Below are 22,810 nucleotides of genomic sequence, written 5' to 3' on the forward strand. Positions count from 1 at the left end.
AATTTCCATAAATTTTCCAAGTTGGTCATCAAATTTGGGCTTGGCTTGACGACTTGGAAAAGGAAGTCTAATCACAATGGGTTCCTTCTCCTTGGCCTTGTCTTCATTTTTCTTTGAAACTTCTTCTTTTGATGGTTCTCCATCCTTGGAGTTTTGCACAACTTCTTCTTTGTCACTAGCTTCCCAACTTCATCCTCAACTTGCTTCTTCGGTGCTTCATACCTCGTACCACTCCTCAAGTGAATGGCACTAACCGTTTTATGTCTCGGGGGATTACTTTGAGGTGGTAATTGCCCATTTTGTCTTTGTGAGCTTGAAGATGCTAGTTGAGTCAATTGGGTTTCCAACATTTTGGTGGGGCTAGAATGTTGTTGATGGTGATTTCCTTTGCTTGACTATCCTTTTGCATTTGAGTGAAAAACTCTTGTTGATTCTTTTGCATTTGAAGGACCGCTTTTTGAACATCAAAACCTTGGTCATTTTGGTGATTGTATGGAGTTTGATTTTGGTAACCTTGGTTTTGATTGTAAAAGGGTCTTTGATTTTGGTTTCTCATGGGAGGTGGGGTGTATGTTGGTTGAGGGTTTTGAACATTTTGGCTTTTGTATGAGAGATTTGGGTGGAATTTGGTGTTTTCATTGTAATAATTTGAATAAGGGGTACCACTCTTGTATGCTTGAAAAGCATTCACTTGTTCATTTGTTCCCCTACATTCACTTTGGTCATGTCCCAAAGTTCCACAATTCTCACATATCCCACTTGGGATTGATGAAGATGCCGTCATGGCATTGACATGATGCTTTGGTGATTTTGAGGCTTCTTCAAGTCTAGCCATAGCTTTTTCAAACTTCAAATTGATGGTATCAATGTGAGCACTAAGTTTAGCACCCAATTGAGTAATAGAGTCCACTTCATGCTTTCCTCCTCTAGTTGCCTTGCAAGGTCTACTATATTGTGAATTGTGGACCGCCATTTCCTCAATCTTGTTCCAAGTTTGATTATCGTCAACTTTGGTGAACATACCATTTGATCCCATGTTGAGAATGTTTCTTGAGTCTTCATAAAGACCATTCCAAAATTGTTGTACCAAGAACCACTCGCTAAGTCCATGATGAGGACATGAGCGACAAATTCCCTTGAATCGCTCCAAAGCTTCATACAAGGATTCTTCATCTCTTTGCTTAAAGCCCGTAATTTGAGCTCTTAGCATGTTAGTCTTTTCCGGTGGGTAGAACTTTTTGTAGAAAGCTAGAGCCAACTTCTTCCAAGAGTCAATTCCGAGAGTAGCCTTATCAAGGCCTTTCAACCATTGGTTTGTGGTGCCAATGAGAGAAAATGGAAATAAGACCCATCGAATTTGGTCTTGAGTTACACCGGTTTGTGAAATCGCATCACAATAGTCACAAAAAGTCTCCATGTGAGAGTCAGGGTCTTCACTAGGCATCCCCCCAAATTTGCTTCTTTCGACTAATTGGATAAATGCGGATTTGGCAATGAAATTTCCGGTTAAGTGTTGTGGTGTGGGAGTACCATTGGGTAGGTTCTCCTCGGTTGGTACGGAATGTGATGAAAATTTAGGCATTGTGGGTTGATTTTGTGTTGGATTTTGTGTTGGGTTCTCCTCACCTTCTCTTGCAAAAGGGGTTGATGAACTCAATAGTGTTCGGTTGAATATCTACAACCTCACCAATACCTCTCAAAGTTCTTCTAGCAAGTCTTCTATTGTTTGTCAAAGTCCTTTCAATTTCGTGATCAAAGGGTAACAAGTTACCTTGTGATCTTCTAGACATGCAAAATATCAAACAACTCGAAAATAATTAGAACAAACCTTGAGGAGTTTTACTTCCCCAAGGCAAAGAAAGACACAACTAATAACAATCTAAGAAAATCTAAATCAAGTTAACACCGTTCCCGGCAACGGCGCCATTTTTGGTCGTGACCTCTTGAGAGGTATAGTTTTCGGTACTTGTCGTTAGGAGCACCTAGACCAAAACACTATTTATAACTTCACAAACAACTCTACAATTAGTAAAGAGGCAAGTAAAGGTCGGATCCCAAGGGACGGGTATTGAAGTGAGATTTTCAAATGCAACTAGCGGTGTCTAGGGGTGTCACAATTTGGGGTTGAATAGAAGATCACTAAACTAAATAGAAATGAAAGTAAACAAGCAAGATGATTAAAAAGGGGTGTAAACAATTGATAAAAGGCACTAGGGTGTCATGGGGTCATAGGGGATTCATGGGAATTGATCATACAAACATATTCTCAAATTATAAGCAAGCAATTATTGTTGTGATGGATCGAGTTGGTTTATATCTTACAATCCTAGGAAAGTTTGGGTCCCGGAGCCGAATCGATTAGATTGTACAACACCTACAAGTCGACTTAATGTTCCCTACTCAACTATATGCATGGTCTAATGAGACTTGAGTTGGTTTATGTCTTACAAGTCTCATTGAAAAGATAGGTGATGGGTAAAAAATGCAAGGATTCATAGGCTCGCATTTCATCAAACATAACATGTGCATAAGTTGAGATCACAACAAGCAAGCAAATAAACTATGAAAGCATATTAATTTAAGCATGAATCATCCCCCATGTTGGTTTCCCCTAATTACCCATTAACCCTAGTTAAGGAAACTACTCACTCATTATCATGTTGAACATGCTAGCAAGGTTGTCAATCATACCAACAAAGTAAAACATGATGAATAAATGAAGATGATTAACAATAATTGAAAAAGGATTAAGAGAATTATACCTACTAATGATTCCAATAATAAAGCAAAGAATAATAGAAGTACTTGATGATTGATTGGAAGGTTGTCAATCTCCCAATAATAACCCAAATAATCTTCAATTACCCAAAACAAAAGATGAACAAAAGAGAGATTAAGGAAATGAGATTTGTATTAAGACTTGATTATGAGTTGATTACAAGATTAAAGAGAGATTATAATGATATAAACTACACTAGAGATTGATAAGAAGAACATGATAACCTAATTATACTAATGGGGTATTTATAGTGGGGATTAGGTACACAAATTAGGGTTTACTAAGGGCTTAAATGACGATTAAGTCCTTGAGGAATCGCTCCTCTCAGAAAAATATGCGAGTCTCCTTTTTGCTAGTCTTTCTCGAGGTATGCGCATCCTTGATAGAACAAGTAGAAAACGAAATAGCTGTCACACAATCCGAGCGTCCAAGGCACGGGACGAGCGGATTGTCTTCCTGTTGGACGAGCGGATTCGTGGGGTGGACGGGCGGATTGTGGTGGTTTTGGACGAGCGTCCTTCTGAGGAAGACGCTCGGATTGCTGGTCTTGGACGGGCGTCCAGTAGGCAATCCGCTCGGATTCTTGATCAGCTTCTTCCCTTCTTCTTTTCTTCCTTCTTCTTCATACAATCCTTGGGGATTTCATTGGAGATGCAAGGATATTTTCTCATCATTGCCCAACTACTATAATATGTACAAAGGCCTTCTAGTCTTGTCTTCTCTTTGATGCTTGGTCATTGAATTCAATCAATTTAGCTCCATTTTGCCATGAAAATGCAAGGTTTGCACTCCTTTCCTACCAAGGGATCAAAACCTCAAAGAATATGCAAAACAAAGGACTAAAGACAATAAATGACCCAAATATGCACTAAAAAGCATGGGAACAAGGCTAATTCGGGGACTAAATATGCTCAAATAATGGTCACATCAATAATGAGGCAGAATTCTCGTCTCCCGTGCATATTTGGAAGCTTGTTGACATTCTTGGATGGACTAGTATGAAAAGGAGGCAAGAATGATGACCAAGTATGTAGGAATAAATAGTATATATAGAAGGATCATAGGCTTAAAAGCAAGGATGACGAGAAGGAAGCCAGTACAAGAAGAAATTGCTCGTAACCCAAACTAAGAGTTTCTTGTTTGGCTCTGAAAGTATGCTAAATGAAATGGCATCGAAAAATAAAGTGGTCTAGGCTTTTAAATCACTCCAATAGGAATCCGGATTAGGAAATGACGTCCGTTTTACAATCCGAGCTCAAATAGACAAACTGACCGCCAATCCGCGCGTCCCGAGACTCAAGACGAGCGTACCAGACTCAAGACAAGCGTGCAGGACTCAAGACGAGCGGATTGTTAGACATTAAGAAAGCGAAGCACTCTGCCCAGTGATCCGAGCGTCTTGCTCCCAAGACGGGCGTCTCAGAACGCCATGATCCGAGCGTCTTGCTCCCAAGACGGGCGTCTCAGAATGCCATGATCCGAGCGTCTTGCTCCCAAGATGAGCGGATTAGGGAGCTATGATCTGGGCGTCCCGATGCCAATCCGACAGATTCCTTGACAGACTGGCCGTGCTCCAAGCTGATCCGAGCGGGTCGTGGTAGGACTAGCAACGTGATATGCGCATTTCCTTCGGGACTTGCATTTCCCTACTCAACACTTAGCAATGCTATTTACTAATCTACCCTTGATTAACCTAATGATGTGCCACTATATATACTCCATTTGTAATAATCAAGAGATTAAGCCCTCTTAGTAGGAAGTTCTCTTAGATTAGAAAAACCTTCCTTAGTTTAGATTAGGAGTAGATTAGAGTAGATTAATCTCAATCATTCCACAAAATTACACATTAATCTTTCCTTAATTATTGTTCAAGCTTTATTATTATTGGGTAATTGAAGATTATTGGGTTATTATTGGAGAATTGACAACTCTTCATCAATAAATCAAGTTCTCTTCTATTATTCTTTCCTTTTCATTTATTCATCTTAAGTTTGGTATAATTTTTTTCTCCCTACTCTTTATTATTTATTTCCTCATTCTCTTATCATGTTTATACTTGTTGTGATGATTGACACCATTAATGACATGTTTCCTATGATAATGAGTGAGTAGTTTCTTAACTAGGATTAGTGGAGAATTAGGGGAAACAAACATGAGGATTAATCTATGCTTAATCTAATATGTTTTCATAATTAATTTGCTTGCTTGTTGTGATTTCAACCTATGCACATGTTATGTTTGATGAAATGCGAGCCTATGAATCCTTACATTTTTTTACCCATCACCTATCTATTCAATGAGGCTTGTAAGCATATAAACCAACTCGAGCCTCATTAGACCATGCATAGAGTTGAATAGGAAGGATTAAGTCGACTTGTAGGTGTTATACAATTTAATCGATTCGGCTCCGGGACCCAAACCTTCTTAGGGATTGTAAGATATACACTAACTCGACCCCATCACAATAATAAGTGCTTGCATCTAATTGAGAACATGTTTGTATGATCTACTCCCATGAATCCTCTATGATCCCATGACATCCTAGTGTCTCTAATCAATTGCTTACATCTTTTAATTCATTGCTTGCTTTACTTTATTGCTTTCACAACTATAAACCCAAATCAATTGTGACACTAGCATAAATTGAGATAGATAGACTTAGAACCCAAAGCACACCGTCCCGTGGATCGACCTCGACTTAACCGCTAACTAGTTATTTGTTGAGAAATATAAATGTGTTGGATTGAGAGCCCCAACGACACTCTCCATCAGAAGACCATTCTTATGTACAGTTGGGGCCATTATTGATGTCAAACAAGGGCGTTTGACTCTTGCAGTGGGGGATGATGCCATCACTTTCAGTTTGTCTGGTACACTTGCTAGACCAATGATAGAGGATACTTGTTATTCAGTTGATATCGTTGATGAGTCTGTTTATGAGTTCTTGTCGGATTCCTTGATTAAGGATCCACTGGAAGCTTTGATGCTGTTAGATGAGTGTGCAGATAACCCAGGGAACAATGACGTTGTGTTGGATTTGCTTGAAGCTGCAATAGATGAGCGTGAACTCACCAACGCTGAAGGAGAGAGGGTAGAATAATTGGTAAATACTCCTAGCGCTATGGAGGTAAAGGTACCTAAGCGTAAGCCTCTTCCTTCTCATCTTAAATATGCATTCTTAGATGAAATTGTACAGTATCCAGTCATTGTTAGTGCCAAATTGGATGATAAGCAGCTGACCGCTTTGTTAGCTGTTCTTAAGAACAACAGGAAAGCAATGGGTTATTCTTTAGATGATATAAAGGGCATCAGCCCTGATATTTGTATGCATAGGATTCAGTTAGAGAAAGATCACAAACCTTACAGACAGGGTCAGCGCAGACTGAACCAGAAGATGCAGGATGTTGTGATGGCTGAGGTAATGAAGCTACTCGATGCAGGTATTATCTACTCTGTTGGTCATTCTAAATGGGTGAGTCCTGTTCAGGTGGTTCCTAAGAAAGGACGAACTACTGTGGTTAAGAATGACAAAAATGAATTGATACCTACTAGAGTTGTAACTGGTTGGCAGATGTGCATAGACTATAGACAGCTGAATGCCGCCACAATGAAAGATTATTTTCCCCTTCCTTTCATTGATCAAATGGTAGAAAGGTTAGCCTCTCATAAGTTTTTCTGTTATTTAGATGGATACTCAGGGTTCTTTCAGATCCTTATTCATCCGGATGATCAGGAAAAGACTACTTTCACTTGTCCTCGGGGTGTTTTTGCTTATCGTAGAATGCCTTTTGGTTTATGTAATGCTCCTGCCACCTTTCAAAGGTGCATGATGGGGATATTTTCTGAGTATATAGAGTCTATTATGGAGGTCTTTATGGACAATTTTAGCGTCTATGGAAGTGATTTTGATAATTGTCTGTCTAACCTTGATAAAGTGTTGCAGCGCTGCATTAAGGTTAATCTCGTGCTTAACTGGGAGAAGTGCCATTTCATGGTCAACGAGGGAGTTGTCTTAGGGCACTTAGTTTGTGATAGGGGCATCGAGGTGGATAAAGCAAAGGTGCAAGTGATTCAGCAACTGCCTCCTCCTGTTAACGTTAAAGGACTGAGGAGTTTCCTTGGTCATGCTGGTTTTTATCGCCGGTTCATCAAGGAGTTTTCAAAAATTGCTAAACCACTTACACAATTGTTACTTAAGGATGCCCCCTTTGTTTTTACTGATGAGTGTCTTTCCGCTTTCAACAGGTTGAAGTAGGCCTTGATTTCAGCACCGATTATCCAGCCTCCCAACTGGGAGTTGCCTTTTTAGATTATGTATGATGCTAGTGATTATGCACTAGGAGTGGTGTTAGGCCAGCGGAAAGACAAAGCGTTGAACACAATTTACTATGCGAGCCGAACTCTGGATGAGGCTCAAGTGAAGTATATTACTACTGAGAAGGAGCTATTAGCTGTGTTTTATACGCTGCAGAAATTCCGCTCTTACTTGATAGGGTCAGAAGTTAATGTTTTTAATGACCATGCAGTGCTGAGACACATTCTTGCTAAGAAGGAGGCTAAGTCACGTTTGTTGAGATGGATACTCCTTCTCCATGAATTCGATCTGACGATCAAAGATAAGACGGGCGCAGAGAATGTGGTAGCTGATCACTTGTCGCGGTTACCGCAGCAGGAGGGAGAGGATCCTTTACCTATTAATGATTCCTTCCATGATGATTCCTTATTTGCAGTTTTTGCTAACACTAACCATGATCCATGGTATGCTAATTTGGCTAACTACGTTGTCACTTGCTAGATGCCACCCGACTTGTCTTATCAGCAAAGGAAGCGATTTCTTCATGACGCAAAACGTTATTTTTGGGATGATCCTTATTTATTTAAGGAGTGTGCAGACGGTCTCTACAGACGGTGTGTTCCGCAATGGGAGACCAAAGCAACCCTAAAAGGCTGTCATTCTTCCTCTTATGGTGGTCACCACGGTCCGTCGCGAATCGTGGCTAAGGTAATTCAATTTGGTTTTTTCTGGCCTACTTTGTTTGTAGATGCTAAAGTGTTCGTTGCAGCTTGTGATGCTCACCAGCGCTCGGGAAATATTTCTAAGATACATGAGATGCCACAAAATGGTATTCTAGAGGTCGAGGTATTTGATGTCTGGGGCATTGATTTCAAAGGACCATTCCCGTCTAGTAAAGGTAACAGGTATATTTTGGTAGCTGTAGACTATGTGTCTAAATGGGTGGAAGCTATTGCTTCCCCTAACTCTGATGCCAAGACCGTGATTAAAATGTTTAAAAAGATTATTTTTCCCCGATTTGGTGTCCCCAGGGTCATCATTAGTGATGGGGGGATGCATTTTAAAGAAAAGAAACTTACAGCTATTCTGTCTAAAGTCGGTGTCCAACATCGTCGCGGTTTGGGGTATCATCCCCAAACTAGCGGGCAGGTTAAGGTCTCTAATAGGGAAATAAAAGAGATTTTAGCTAAAGTTGTCTCTAAATCACGGAAAGATTGGAATCTTAATTTAGATGACACATTATGGGTATATCGGACTGCCTCTAAAACACCGATTGGTGCATCACCATATCGGTTGGTTTATGGGAAGTCCTGTTATTTACCTGTTGAACTAGAGTATAAGGCTTGGTGGGCCATTCGTGAATTAAATTATAATCCTAAATTGTGTGGTGAGAATCGTTTGTTGCAGCTAGATGAGCTGGAGGAGTTTAGGCTAAATGCCTACGATAGCTCGCGCATTTACAAAGAGAAAACGAAGAGATGGCACGACAAAAGGATCATACCTCGAGAATTCCAAGTCGGGCAGAAGGTTTTGTTGTTTAATGCCCGACTACGCTTGTTCCCTGGTCAGCTGAAGTCCAGGTGGAGTAGCCCTTATACAGTGACTGTTGTCACCAAATTTGGGTCCGTTGAATTAGAGAATTCTGAGGGCGAAAGATTTAAATTGAATGGCTAATTTGTGAAGCATTACTATGATGCAAATGACGTGGTTGGCAAGGTCGAAGTTCTCTACTTCGATAATCCAGATGAGTCAGATAATTGAATTCAAAAGGTCGTGCGAGACCTCTTAAACCTGCGCTAACCGGGAGGCAACCCGGCTTGTAATTTGTTGTACTTTTGTGCAAACTTTTAGTCACTTTGGTGTGCTTTAGTTGTAAGTTTTCTGAACTATAGACTGAACTTTGAGCTTATTTTGTTAGTTCTGTAGGTTATCTGTTACGTTTTTGCAGGAACCTCACGTGGACTCCTCGATTGAGCATTGCTGGCTTTTGATCGAGTGGTTTAGCTACTCATTTCACTCGATCGAGTAATTCTTCCTCTCGATCGATTACCCTGCATTTTCCACCTCTCGATCGAGTACATACTGCTCTCGATCGAGCACTTCTGATGCCCTAGTTTACTCGATCAGACACTTCACCCTTCCGATCGAGCTCTTTTGCTTTGACTCGCGTGCTGCGATGTTACGGGGCTATTTGCGACCTCCAATGTTGCTGGTCGGTTTGGGGAGGTCCCCACTTCACGATTATCTTGTAAGTTTTCCGAGCTTACCCTCTTCTTTTCTCTTGAATTTGCATTTCCTTTCCCTATTTTTGGTACAATGAGGGCATTGTACGGTTTGGTTTGGGGAGGGTATGCGTCCATATCTGGGTCTGCATTTTGTTTTATTGCATTTCAGTTTGCACGTTTATTTTCGTATGCATCGTTTATTTTAATTACAAAAAATCCTATAAAAAAATTCAAAAAATTAATAAAACTCAAAATTTCACGTTTACTTTTGCTTCTAGGTCGAGTCGGAACATTGGAACTTTTATGCTACTTTGAGTCTTTTACCCTTGCCTTGCATATTCTTAACATTTTTTTGGCATGGTAATGTGCATAATCTACGAGTTTTTTATTTAAACTTACCTGAACGAATAAACTTGACTCTCTTATTGGCAAGCTACATATACATTCTGAGATTTAGAGCTTGATAAACTGGTGACATTCATGACCGGTTTCATATAGGATGTGAGTAGTACTCTCTATAAGACATGTAACATCAATTTGCACGGGCATGACATTCTTTTCTCGGTACCTATATGCATTCGGTTTCCGGTGGTGACACACGTGCAGAGGCAACTTACAACCCTTCTTTCATTACTACCCATTAACTTCACGTTAGCCAAATTTGCCTTTTGACTCCCTAACTACATCCAAATTTAGCCTGCCTTGTCAAGCTAGTTGAGTGGTTTTCGTGGGTATGTTGTTATCCATGTCAGATTTGGTTCGCTTCGAAAGATCTGAAGTTGGTAGTGAATAAAAAAGAAGAAAAGTGAAAAGAAAAAGAAATGAAAAAAAAAAGAAATTCGAAAGAATGAAAAAGGAAAGAAAAAGAAAAGAATCGTATGGAAAAAGGATCGTTGGATAATACTCTCATGTTTATCATTATTTCTTATGGGGAGTCTTTTGTTGATGTGAGTGATGTTTTGCCATAATGGCAAGGTTTTGCGTTTGGTATTGAGTAGTGAAGCGGAATGTGATGATTGTTTGGTTTTGGTTGTACTAGTTTTACTTTACCTCCACTTATCCAAATTCTTTTTGCCCCTTCTTACCCAATTGCCTCACCTCACATTATATGTAAGTCCTCGGCGTATGTATTGGTCCTGATTGGTTGGAATACATATGTACGGTCGGTAGAAATCGGTTTCATGTCAGCTGTATGCATGTTCTTATAGGTCGAGTTAGGTGAGTGTCTTTACTTCTTTCTATCTCGTACTTTTATACTCACCTTGTGCTTAATTTGTGTGATGAGCGACCCATGAGGGTCCGATATATATGAGTCTTGCAAGGTCGGCGGTTCAGTACTTTAAAACATTGATTTAACTCATTTGCATATAACCTTCTGCTACTCTGCTATTTGTTGCATTAAAGTGGCTTGGGTGGACAATTTGTAGTTGATAAGTTGGTCATGTTCCATTAGTTGCCTTTAGTTGCTTTTATTTGTTTGCTTGGGGACAAGCAAAGGTTTGGTTTCGGGAGGTTTGATGCGTGTGTTTTATATAAGGGTTTTACCCTATATTTATATGCATTTATATATTATTTATGTGGTATCTAGTTACAAATTTCCCCCGAATTGTCTACTTTGGTCTATCTTGTATTATTTGCAGGTATGAGCCGGAGAGGAGCATAACCGAGCCTGAACCTGTCCCATTTGCATGCATTTTGGAGAAAGAAGAATCAGAGCTTAGAATCTGTCACTTAAAGATGCGTGAAGGTGATTACGGAAGATGCTTTGAGTGCACCTACGCTGATATGGTGTTGTTGCTCTCGATCGACCAGATTGGTTGCCTAAACCATTCGATCGAACTCCTATGGTTGAAGAAAGAACTTGATCGAGTACTTAGCTTACTCGATCGAGATGGGTATATTTCGAGTTCCTCGATCGAGCACCTAGTTGTCTCGATCGAGATGTTTGCCATCTATTGTCTTCGATCGAGTAGTTTCATTCTACTCGATCGAGAGGCTTAGTTAATTACGCAATCTTTGAGTATCTTTTGGATATTTTTAATTTGTAACTTAGAATAAATAGAAGAGGATAGAAAACGACATCATCTCTTCTTCTCCTCTCCCTTATTCTCTCTTAAAACACTACTCTTGAAACCTAATTACTCGATTGCTACACTCTTGTATTCGATATTTCTAATCTTTATTTCGATTAATTATTATTGCAATTTTATTCTTGTTTTCATCCCTTCTATTGATTTCTCTTTCTCTTGTCTCTTTGTTAATTAATACGTTCAATTTATTTGTTGTGCTATTTATTATTTCTTCAATATCTATCATGCATAGCTAATTCTTTTTTGCTAGGACATAGGGGAGCCATGGTAATTAGGGATTTATGAATAGGTGATTAAGGTTTGGTGAAAATTAGTTTTGTGTTGTTAATCATTGTATTTAATAGCGATTAGTCGCTTGAATCGACGCATTTAGTTAATTGAATTGGTACACCTTGACCTAGATCGAGAGATTGGAAGGGGTAAGACCTGCAATGAACATTAGGGCATGCTAGTGAGGGTGAAACCTAAGCTAGTAATGTTTTAGGGTGAATAGCGGACTGAGAGGACCTTTTCATTACCCTGTAGACCGAATTTTTGCTAACCTGTGACCCTAGATTGGACTCCTAGAAAACCATGGTGAACCGACTATCCTAGTTATTTCTCTTTATTTGCCAATTTCTCTAAAGTTTAATCCTTGTCTCTTCTCTGCTCTCTTTCTTTATAACTTCGTAGTTTAGAACTAAAACGATCAAAATCCCAAGAAACGGTAACTTAGACAGACTTAGTTTAGCATACATTTTCCCATTTCCCTATGGATTCGATACCCCACTGCCTCTACTACATTTTATAGGGACCAGTTGGTTTTATTTTTGATAGGGTTGCGACAGCCGTGTCATTACTTGGTCGTTAGATGCGATCCATTTAGCTCCAAATTGCTCCATATATGCAAGGTTAGAGTTCCTCTCCTACCAAGGACACAAATCCTCAAAGAATATGCAAAGTGGGAAGCTAAAGATAAGAAACGACCCTAATATATGCAAGTAAGTATAGGAACGAGGCTAGTTCGGGGACTAAAAGTGTGCAAATATGAGTCACATCAAATATCCCCAAACCGAACCTTTGCTCGTCCCGAGTAAAGAGGTGACTAAAACTATGACCTTTATTAATACTACTAGCCGATGTGAGACAATTTGCGGGTCTCACTCCGCCCTTTCAACTCACAACAAGACATCTATGAGGTAAGATGCCTTCTTGCAAGGGAAGGCGGGGCTTGCCATAATGGCGATGCATCCAAGCATTAAGTACGCAAAAACAAGTAAAGGATACATAAACAAAAAGAATAGCCACTTTCCTAATCTAAGTGGCGGAAATCATCTAAAAGGGAAGCAATCTAAGGGTACACATTCTATAGTAGATATTATTTCTACAAGTTACTAAGTCTAAAAGGATACCAACAAATCACCTCCAAGTTGTGTTAAACTTGGGTACTTTTGTCCACAATCACTAAATGCTTTCGTCAAGAGTAGACTCCCTATGGTATTAGAAACACTGTAGGCGGAATTCCCCCTCTTGCCTAGACAAGAAGAACGGTCGTCCCCTTCCCACCATGCAACAAAAATGAGATCAATGGGTAAAAGGGATCAATATGTTTTGAGTTTCACAATTGTAGTTTGCTTTTGATTTGTTTTTCCCCCCAATTTCTTGTGGCATTTGTCATTTAAGAATATTTCTTGCCATCTTTGATGTTTGGCATTTTGATACTTGACAATTCTTTTCAATTTTGCATTCTTTTGAACATTTTTAAAGTAACTCCATTTTGTAGCAAGGGTGCTTTTATTGAAGCATAGGAGTCTATTTTTGCTCCTCTTTTCATTGATGCAATTTTTGCACACTTTTTTTTTACTTTCATTTTGGTACTTGAACTCAAATTGGAGATTTTTATGCCCATTCCCTTTTTGCTGGCAAAACATGATGATAGAAAAGAAAGAACGGTTGCATGGCTTCAAAGGTCACCTTGGAAAAAACGTTAGCCAAGGAGTTATCCCACCACAAGGTACTCTTGACTAGGCCTTAGTCCATGGGTCAAAAGATACTAGTATGATACATCCTAGGGTGTCTTGAGGGTATTCTAGCAAACAAAGTCTCAAGGAGAAAAATTATATACAAGGGCTCTATATACACTTGCCAAGCTTCCCAACTAGACATTTTCACAAAATTTTTCCTAATATGCAACTACATGCCATGATGCAACTATCATATATACAACCTAATGCATATGCTTCTATCACTAGTATGCCACATAATCTAAATTAAACTCCTATAATCACATAGGTTTGTACCGCATCAAACAAAAAGAAGCCACGTTGTCATTAACATATAAGAGAAAAAAGGAGATTTGGAAATATCATACCATGCGGTCTTCATATTCCTCATGCCTCAACTGTGGCGTAGTCGGTCCCATGTGATAGGATTGAACAACAAACAAACAAACATATATATATATATATATATATATATATATAGTGAGCATCCCATGAGTCTAGCATCTTAGATGAGTCTAGCATATCAATAAGGACCATTGGATCAACAAGATCTAACAGTCCTCATTAATCCACGTCACTCCCAAAAGTCTGTCAAGTTTATAAAAACTACACGCTGCCTATTGCATGTTTCATTGTTGTGTTAAATTTTCTCTCTCTAAAAACTTTATCTTTCTCTCTCTCTCTATAATAAATCCAATCATTAATTATTCAACAAGAAAAACAGAAGCATCAAATCCGTCGCAGTGAATATTCAAACTTTTCTCAACTTTCAAAATCAACAAAAAATTTCACTAAATTCAAACGAATATCTTCAAAAAAATGTAATCAAGATTTTATTACATCTGATTCTCGAATAATGAAGAGGTATGAATCGATCTCCCTTTTTCGCTATTTTTTTTAAAAAAATTTTTTTGTTGTGATAGATGTTATCGCATGTTGTTGTTGTTATTCTTATTGTAGTTGTTCTTGTTTTATCATGATTGATATGAAGAAATTGTTAATTGATTTCTAATTAATTTAGGTTTTCGTTCTCAATAAAAAATTAGGGTTAATGTTTTGATTAAACTGAATAATTGAATTTTCGTCAAAAAATTATGTCCGATTTGTATGTGTTCAGTCTAGTGTTTTTATTGATTGTTCATACTATTAATGTCGATTTGATGTGTCTTACTATTTGTGCGAAAAAGTTAGGGTTAGACCTAGTGAAATTTAGTAATAATGTTCGCCTTATTTTATGCTTTCTGAAATTGCGATCGATTTCTGTATTAATGTGCGATTTTACGTCGATTCTATGTGTTCATAGTGTTCGTAACAAGGCCAGGGTTATTATGACATTGTGAAATGTATAACTGGACTTGATTTCAAGAAAATTGGGATAAATTTGGGGATTAAATTTTCATACGATATTTGACGCATGTTACAGTATCATTGTTACAGTAACATTGTTACAGTAACATTGACACTGTAACATTGTTACTGTAACATTGATACTGTAACATTATTACTATACAAGATAATGCAGTTATTATTGAGCAAAGGTCAATATTTTTTTAATCGAACTTGCAATATTATTATAACATTATATATTGGATGTTGTAACATCATAAAATAATATTGTGTGCTTTTGTCCAATTAAATTTAATGGTATAGCATTGTTATAAACTCAAAAGAGTGATGTTAAACACTAATAATGGTCAAATGTTGTTTTAAATTTCAGGAAATTCGAAGAAGAAAGTTTGATTAAGCAACACAAAAAGTCGAGTTGCGCAAAAAGATGGTACATACAAACAAAGAGTAAGACACCGACATGAAGATATACGTGAAGATGACAACGTTATTGAAGTTGAAATGCTAGTACAGACTTTTAACGTTGTTGTGAGATTTTGGCGTGGGATTATGATGTAAACTTTAACATTGGTGTTTTGTGGTATTATGTAACAGGTTAACCTTACCTTTTGCCATTGAAATGAATTCAAGTTGAAACTTAAATATTGTTCTGAAGATTACTTTCATGAATCAATTATGTTACAATAACAGAAATATTGTAGTAGCGTCACTGTAATGATGTTACAGTAATACTAATACAATAATAATTAAAGACTAATCTCTACCTTCACATTTTTAAATTAATTTATACACTCTGTTATATACTAAATGAACAAGATAATTATTACTCTATCGTTGTTCTCGTGTTACTGTAACATTGATCTCCCTTTGATGAAGTAAATTAAAAGATGTTACAGTAACATTATCACTTTAAAGTAGCAGGATGAGGATTAGTTGTATAAGTGTTAATGTACCGAACTAAATAATATTTCTCTTAATATTGTCCAATGTTACCTTGATAAATAAGTTATGCAACAACAGAAATGTTACTATAATAATAATCTGCCTTGCTTATGAAAAATAAATACATGAATGAAAGTCGTTATTGTATTACAAACAAAACATTAAAAGCTCGTAAACTCCATTATGTTGAACCTCTTTGTAGCGTCGATGTAAACTTTTGAATGGTCTGCAAAAATCTGCTTATGAAAAGAAGAAAAGATCACTCGAAAGTGTTCGGAGGTCTTGATCATTAACAGAGGATGACCGATGATTATGAGCCTCATCGAATTCACTAATTTTACAGCCCCTTCTTCAGTATAAATATGATATAGCAGTCAATCCTTGGTAAATTGATTCACCTCTGAGCATGAAAAACATTGACAACGATTAATATAAAACTATATTGCTATTATTATGAAAGACTCGTATTAGAGTAACAATGTTATTGTTACTGTAAATATTGAAAAACAAGTTATGTTTTCTTGTTATGGAGACCTAGTATTCTTTGTAACAATGTGACAATAAAATATCAACATCGTATGACATTGATGAAATAAAAAGAAAATCGCCAAACAAAAAAAAAACTCAGATGCAAAGGAGTAACAAAATTATCTGTACACATATTCTTACGATCCATACAACTAATGAACATAAAATCTGATGAAAAAAAAACGTATCGTAAAAATTATTACTGTAACATTGTTACTGTAACACTGTTAAATTATTAGTGTAACATTGTTAGTGTTACATTATTACCGCATGCTATACTGGAGTTATTATTGAGGAATCGCAGTTACGTTGAACTGAACTTGAAATATTATTACAATAACATTATTCTTTGTAACATTGTTACTTTGCACATTGCTCTCTCATTTGAGCTAATAGCCTTTAAACTAACAATTGGGTTATAAGGGAACTGAAACAAGAATATAATACATACAAAACAAGAATACTTGGAGAAAACATGATAAACATTGACACAATGCCAACTACATTATGTCATGTAGTAACAATAATACAGTAACAATAATACAGTAACAATGTTACAGTAACATTGTTACTGTAACAATACATTGTTACAGTAACATGTGCCGAGAATTTTACAAAAGCTAATTTAATCGTCTCAGTTTATCCCCAATTTTCATGAAAGCAAATCAAGTTATGAATTTCACAATATCATAACCCTAAATTTTTGACAAATAATATAAATACATAAGATCGACAACAAACAGTATAAAAATGATATTATAACACGATTCAACAACTCATAAAATTGCACTATGAACACAAGCGACATGCAAATTAAACATAATTTTTTGACGAAAAATCAATTACTCAGTTTGAGCAAAATATTAACCTTATTTTTTTTTTGTTGAAAACGAAAACCTAAATTAAACAGAAATTAATTAACAAGAACAACAACAAGAACATGCGATAACATCAATCACAACTAAAATTTAAAGATTAACATGAATACAAAAACTAATTAGGCGCATCAAATCTGAGAATCTCGCATAACAACAGTAGACAAAAGAAATACCTCAAAAGTATGCGTTAGAAATTGTAAATTAATATCATTTGAGTAAGAAATTCGATTGAAGGTATGTCATCGAAATATGCGATTTTCATTGAAAGATCTAAGATTGGAGATTGATTAAGTTGTTTAAATTATTGAAGTGATTCAATCTTGTATTGATAGAATCATGAATTGCTTAAATTGATTATATCGACATTCAAAGTTGAACATCAATTTAAAAAACAAAATTCAATAATAAAATCGATTTGTTGCAATTAAATAAGAATTTGGAAAGTAAAAACAACTAACCTTGAGATCGATTGAAGATGACCGATCGAAATATGCGAAAGCAGAGTCTAATTAAAGTGTTTTGATTGATTGAATCTTAAATTGCAAAAAATTGTGGATGAATTGCAAAACGCATTTGATTTATTTGGAAATCGCTTAATTGGGGATAAATTTAGGGTTTAGAGAAGTTTGTGGTTATAGTGAGAGGCAAGAGAGAGAAAGTGATATTCAGTTATGACGGCTGAACATTGAAAATATGAGGTTTTTATATGTCAATCAATGATTAATCCCAACCCTTGATTTGTGTTAGATCTAATGGTTGAGATTAAAATGCTAGACTCACCTAAGGTTCCTAGACTCACTTGATGCAATTTCTATATATATATATATATATATATATATATATATATATATATATATATATATATATATATATATATATATATATATATATATATATATATATATATATACAATTCTACACTACAAATAAAGAACATGTTTTTGGGATTTTTTGAAATTTTTGAAATTTTTATCATTTTTTGAAATAAGTGTTAGAATTACCGATCCCCACACTTAGAATAGACATTGTCCACAATGGACAAAACAATAGGGAATTATGAAAATGAATGATATGATATGATGCATAATCCTATACTAAATGCAAACTATATGAGACATATTTACATGTGATGAGTATATACAAGTGATGCAAACTAAGCTAAGCTATATGACGCATGCTTTCTATTGTTCGGAGAGCTAATTTAGTTTAACTCGGATTCCTTTTTAGTGAACTTCCCCAAACCGGATAAAACACTAATACTAGTGCAAAAAGACGGAAGTTCATTCACACGGCATGAAATGCAATGCATGAATGAAATTTGTCATTTTGGATTCTTTGTAGTGGGAGCAAAAAAGATAGACACCTCAATGTTGCCGAGGTGATAGTCCTTTCAATGATGCTAGGACTCAAAAACTCATAACTACCAAGAGTCCAAAAAAACTCTCTAGATGCTCTAAAATAAATGTTATATAAGCTATACAATTCATGACAATTATGTAAACAAGAGATAAAAACAACAAAGCAAAAGGAGGGGTAGGCGACTCACAATGGAATAGGTTGAAATGCTAGCATAAGCCATCAACTCTGCACTTGTGTCGTCCTCCTTCATGCTTTGTTCAACCATCAATCCTCAATCATATCATCATCACTTACCTGTGTGGAGCCGGAGGATTCACCGTCATCTTCTTCTTCATTTGAACTAGAACCTTGCTCTTCATCATGATCATGGGTAGACCCACTACCTTCTCCATCATCAATGACCTCCTCAAATTCCCCAGTTTCCCGGGCATCCCCTTCTTTACACTACTACAGAAATCATGAAGGACATCGGACTTCTAGACACATGGACATCGGATTATAGGCCGATGTAGAGTTCAGTCCCGTCCATATGGGGTGTAATGGACATGGGACTTTAAACCGATGTCCATTAATATATGCACATCGGATTTTTAAATATATCCGATGTCCATATGAGTAATGAACATCAGATTTTAACATTAATCCGATGTCCATATGTGTAATGTACATCAGATTTTTATAGAAAGCCCATGTCCTTTGAAGCTAGAATTACATCGAACTTTTATAAATCCATTTGTCCTTTATATTGTTTTTTTTTTAAAAAAAAAAAAAATTTGAAAAGAGCAGCCAATTCATATTGCATTACACCAATTTGAATGCCAAAACATTAATACAAAACATGCCAACTGCCATTCAACCAAAATGATCGATTTCAATTAATAAAAACCGATCCCAATCAACATACAACGCAACCGTCTCCGTCATCCGAATTCAACAACTAATGAACAACAACAAAGGGCATAACAAATCCCAGCCAACATAACATATGGTCTTGCAGATCATGTAATCAGTTTTTCAAAATGCAACTACCTAATACATTACTACGCTAGCTAGCTATCTACGGCTAGATATTGAGAAAATAGTTCGCCCACAAGTCCCGAACCTCATCTAATTCTTCTTGTGAATATGGCGTGGTGTCTTGAAAAACCTGTAATGCATATTAATGACAATGGGGCGATCGGACATGGCCTCACAAGGGCGACTTCATATAAGCTAATAATTAAGGGAAGAGGTGCGGCGGCTAGCTCATTGAATTGGCGGGTTCGCCCACAATGCGTATAGGCAGCAGGTCAAAGTAGGATAATTACTTGAAAAAATACCGAGTTTTGCTATAATGTCGAAACTGACCTCATTGATAGCTTTTGTTGGATTAGAACGCGTGACGATTTCCAGCATGTACCTCATGACGTAGTACCCGCATTCTACAACACCTTGTTGACGAGCACACTAAAACAACAACTCGACAAGAATTAAACCAATAACATGACTTTGTCAATTAAAAGTGATTGATGATCAGACATTGAATTTGTCGTCATAATAAGCAACAACTTACATTATGTTGCAGCCATTGCGGTGCTTGAGAACGCATTCTTTCCCCCACCATTGTAGCCGTATACTCTTACCGATCTAAATATAAACATGGTTTCAAATAAATGATTGTCAGCCAATAATAGTTGCCATTTTTAATGTTCTAATCAGTTGAACATTTATTTATGTGCATATCAATAAATGAACTATTAAGATGAACTTACGCATTAATTAAAGATCTCAACTTTGACGCAGACCGACTTTCCTAGTGAGTCGAACCAATGCACTTGATTATGATCAGCAACGTCAGTCACAACGAGCATCCAATGATCACTGTAAATAATTTGTAACTTATTTACATGATAATCAATAATAAATGGTGACAGTTTTGTTTATTTAAAGAGGGTTAAAATCTGCTTACTATTTTCAGAGTTCATCACTTCACCTAATTACTTAACTCTCTACTCCTTAATCAATCGACAACATTCCAAAAAGATTTCAATCCGCCTACATAAATCTTCACACGTGTTACAAAATGTCGTATTACAACACAATTATAACTAATAAACTAACCTCATCATCTCTTGTCATTCTCTTAAATTCAAGAGCGACTTTAGCCAAGATATCCATCACCTCATCTATTTGCTCCTCTGAATATGTTTTTGGTGCATTAACCATGAAATAAGTGACAACAAAAAAGAGTATTAAAATTCCGTCTGTGAGAAAAAAAATTCAAATGATAATAAAGGGTTAAAACAAAAAAACATTTGGGATGATAATCTTACTATATTGGATCGCGAGCCCCGGCATGCGGCAATTGCAAATACAATAACCACATCAACCGCCTGTACAAGACCATGTACAAGACCAAGATTAACAATCACATTTAGTTCGACCAAATCTATATTCAAAGATAAACATTATGCAAACCATAATACACTAAGTGCCAATATCCATATATACTGTTTTAGTAAATGACGCACCACCGTCAAGCATAAAATGAAGTACTAAAATTATATAATTGCTAACTTACATATTGGCATATCCAGCATTGTTCGCCTTATCGATCCTTACAACATAGAGTGCACATGCCTCGTCACCAACCTTGACCGGTGCGGAGATTTGAATACAAAGATGCTTTGAATCGCATTAACGCAAACGTCATCGTATCATTGTATTCTATGAAGTATAAAATCTAGAACATTTTGTTAGGTACGATGTACGGTGGCACTAGAAAATAAAGTTAGATTTGACAAAAACATCTAAGTGTGTTTCTTACCGACAACTTTGATCTATTTCTAACCCATATACATATTGAAGATGCCATTCACTTGCAGCTCCACTTGAAAGTCACCAATGCAACGAAGTAACCAATAAATTATTCAACAGCAATTCATGATACTAAACTAGTATAAAACAATTTGATATAAATAATACTCCTAGTAGACATGAGTGTGAAGTAAACTTACCTAGTTCGTTGAATACTTGTATCATGTATGTCACGTTGTCAGTTACAAAAATGAAAGTTTTCCCTTTGCAAGTATGAATCTATATATATTCACTTGATTATTGAATCAAGTCTGGTTTATATGTCCCAAGTAGCACAATCAGTGGACCCTAAACTAATAGATATAATCCATAAACCATTTGATCATTTAAAAAGAGTACCTTGAAAATCGTGGAATTAGCCATCGTTTGTCAAATGATTGTATAGATACTACCTAATATTGGTAGTCTGAACATTTATATAGTTTTAGAGGTAAGAGAGCTCAAAAGCAATCAATTAAGGGATAGAATTCGTGAGTTTAGCCAAGACAAACAATCTGGCCGTCTCATATATACCTAAACAATGACTTTCACGCGTCTACCGATCTTGCTAGCCTAGCCAACAACAGAAGTTCACAGGCAACAATGGTCAAGCCCCTCCCGATATAACTAAGATCTCCACTACATACTCATTAAAACCAGGTGAAACAAGGGAAATTTATACCTTCCTCATCCAAACAATCACTTATGTAACTAATTCAACCCCCCACCAAACGGTTTAACAATGATATCTAATTGATATATACTTCCTATATAGAGGAATTAAAAGGCAAATGAATGCAAAGCCATCAACTTTCAGGCTTCCATCTACAGTTTGAACATAAAAAATGCATACATAACTATTTACCAAAACGCAAAGAATAAATCACAAAATTTGGAAACCATTCAAGCAGACATAGGAGTCGTGTTGCTATTGCTCAAACTATAATGTTATATTATGTTATTGCCCAAAGTATAGAGTAAGACCGTCTTAGATGTTCACGAAATTCACACACTACCTCAGACATTTACAGATTCAAAGTAGAACAAAAGACACAAATCAATTTCAGACTGCTAAAGAAATCAAAATTTTATAGCGTTTTCCTTATTTCTGGGTTAATTTTAATTTAAATTTAATTTAATCCTGGTATAATTACTCACTTTCAATTCAAATACACAAATCAATTTTAGATGGCTAAATAAATCAAATTCAATACTCAAGTAAAGGAAGTGGTTACCACAAGAATAGCGCCTTGAAGTCGTCGAGTGGTAGTTATGCAATCAGAAGATCGTGCACCGAGTGGTGACGATATGTTGGTGCTGCGGTGTGCCTGGCGTTAGAGCGTAGGCGACGTTAGGGTTTTGGTAATCAGGTTGGTGAATTTTGTTAGTTTGAATGAGGGGTTGAGGTGAGGGGTTGCTGGGTTTTTACTTTAGTAGAGAGAAAGAGGACGATTCATTATGAGGTGAGGGGTTGTTTGGGTTTGGGTTTGGGTTTGTCTAAAAAAAAGAATGATATGGAGTAAGTATAATAGATTGACTCAGTATGCTACT

At 36.6% G+C, this 22,810-nt stretch overlaps 1 long non-coding RNA gene and 1 other non-coding gene across 2 annotated transcripts; one reads left to right on the top strand and one right to left on the bottom strand.

Moving 5' to 3' along the window:
• Positions 1–1,103: 1,103 nt before the first annotated feature.
• LOC141654183 (small nucleolar RNA R71) lies at positions 1,104–1,210 on the top strand. Its single transcript, XR_012547747.1, has one exon. It is a non-coding gene; the product is annotated as a small nucleolar RNA R71 (small nucleolar RNA).
• Positions 1,211–19,359: 18,149 nt separating this feature from the next.
• Positions 19,360–21,060, bottom strand: LOC141652334 (uncharacterized). Its single transcript, XR_012547151.1, has 4 exons — positions 20,985–21,060; positions 19,977–20,284; positions 19,772–19,870; positions 19,360–19,571 (listed from the first exon to the last, which is right to left on the bottom strand). It is a non-coding gene; the product is annotated as an uncharacterized LOC141652334 (long non-coding RNA).
• Between the last annotated feature and the right edge of the window lie 1,750 nt (positions 21,061–22,810).

The sequence above is a fragment of the Silene latifolia genome, chromosome 4 (genome assembly GCF_048544455.1).
Source record: "Silene latifolia isolate original U9 population chromosome 4, ASM4854445v1, whole genome shotgun sequence".
NCBI classification, from domain to species: Eukaryota; Viridiplantae; Streptophyta; class Magnoliopsida; order Caryophyllales; family Caryophyllaceae; genus Silene; species Silene latifolia.